The sequence below is a fragment of the Nicotiana attenuata genome, unplaced genomic scaffold (genome assembly GCF_001879085.1).
Source record: "Nicotiana attenuata strain UT unplaced genomic scaffold, NIATTr2, whole genome shotgun sequence".
Lineage (NCBI taxonomy): Eukaryota > Viridiplantae > Streptophyta > Magnoliopsida > Solanales > Solanaceae > Nicotiana > Nicotiana attenuata.
The window spans coordinates 19,859-21,762 of NW_017676849.1; the positions used below are offsets into that span (position 1 = coordinate 19,859).

The following is a 1,904-nucleotide window of genomic DNA, read 5'->3' on the forward strand; positions in this document are numbered from 1 at the left end:
CCAAAAGAATATACAAGGTTGGCAGGCTGAGAAGCAGTGGGCAATCAAGCATGGTTCAAGAAAGAAGCAAATGTGTGCAACACTTAGAATGGTTCTTGCATGTGCAGTTTACTATATTTGGCAAGAACGCAATTGGAGAACCTTCAGAGGAAAAAAAAAAAAAGCAGTGAGGAAATGACTAAAATGATCATCCAAGAAGTGCATTGTCGGGGAGTGTTGAACTTTAAGTTAGCTAGACATTTACAGCATTTGAATTTTTACCCATAGTTGTAGACGACTAGCTATGTAGATATGAGGACACTAGATTTGGGACTACATGTCCAAATCTATGTGATTTGAGGGTTTTGATATATTTGTAAATATTTCCCTGATAATAGAAAATTAATTACCAAAAAAATGACATTAACAAGTGACATTTATAATAAAATGTCAAAAAGTAATCTCTTTTCCCAATATGAGAAATTAATCTAAGTTTAAAAATACTGAACCCTATTTCGTTTAGGACTATTCAAGCCGCCGAGGCATTATGAAACTTTGCTCTCTACATCTTCCATTCATTCTTAACCCAATTCGCCCGTAAGGTATTTCAAATCAATCTAAGATTTATAAATCTCAATCTTCTATATTTGATTCGTGGCTGCTTTTGACTGTTTGTCCATAACCCTAGATTTATGATCTATTTTGATCCTTTGAAACGTTTCAAAAATAGAAGGGCCGCCAGCCAGATCTAAAATTTCAGCCACTAGCCGCTGTCAGTCTTGCAATTTCCGATCAGACTCACCTTATCTAACTCGTGCTCTGTAAGTTTATCTTTTTCTTTTCGAGTGAAATGAGATTTGTGCTATTGTGATAACTAAAGGCCTTGAACTTTTTGTATCTCTTTCGTTATTTATTTTAATCTTCTCTCTATTGGTGAATTAGCTGCAAAACAGTTTATAAGCATGGTAACTGTGACTTCTTATCAGGTAAACTGATATTAATGTTATTTTGCCTTAATCTGTTTAGTGATAATTTTCTTTTTTGGTTTCAGATCTTGGATACAATAGATTTTTGAGGGTTGTCATGAGATCAATTACTATTGTGAAGAATCTTGTCTTAGAGAAAGCATGGAACACTTCATCAGGAAAACACATGGCTGCTTGAAGCTTGAATTATTGGTGTTAGAAATTTTTTAGGAAAAAGTTATGATTATTTAATTGTAGTTGCATGTTGATGTAGTTGTTTTATTTTAATTGTCTATGGTGTTACTGGCATGTGTGGATGTATGTCTCTTGGAAAGTTTTGAAATGAATAAAAATTAATTTATTGCTTTCCACATTACATAAAAGAGCAAAAAAGCTATAGTTTTGACACTTATAACAAATGTCTTTATTCTAATGTTAATCATAAATATTGATAGTGATATTAATATTCAAATCATATGTGAAAAATTATAAATAATTTGGTGACATTTCTATACATGTCACAAACAAGATAGGTTAAGAGTTCAAATTATTGACATTTGAAAATGTCGTAAATAAATGTCGCTAGTTAGTTGCCGACATTAATTTAAATGTCGCAAAATTAACGACATTGAAAATTCCGACATTTAACATAAATGTAAAATAAATATCGGTAAACAAGTATATGACATTTAAGTGACTTATGGCGACATTTATAAAATGTCGTCGTATCCCATATTTGTTGTAGTGATACTAGTTGAAAAATGAAATAATTTATTTTACCCTAAATTCATCAAACATCCCGTCCCTAATGTTCTATGGAACATCTGACCAGAACCTCCAAGGTCCATGATAAAATTAACACATTGATTCAACCACAGGTTTTGTAGCTTGAGTACAAGGATGAAACCTGCATTAAATTAAACGTGTTAGAAACCAGATTTATAATTAATTAGAAAATAA

The 1,904-nt window shown here is 31.7% G+C and overlaps 1 long non-coding RNA gene across 2 annotated transcripts; it reads left to right on the forward strand.

Moving 5' to 3' along the window:
• Positions 1 to 436: 436 nt before the first annotated feature.
• LOC109221227 lies at positions 437 to 1,320 on the forward strand. 2 transcript variants are annotated; one of them, XR_002067209.1, is made up of 3 exons: positions 443 to 581; positions 668 to 800; positions 1,031 to 1,320. It is a non-coding gene; the product is annotated as an uncharacterized LOC109221227 (long non-coding RNA). The 2 variants fall into 2 exon arrangements; XR_002067208.1 differs by having other exon boundaries at positions 437 to 800.
• The last annotated feature ends 584 nt before the right edge of the window (positions 1,321 to 1,904 follow it).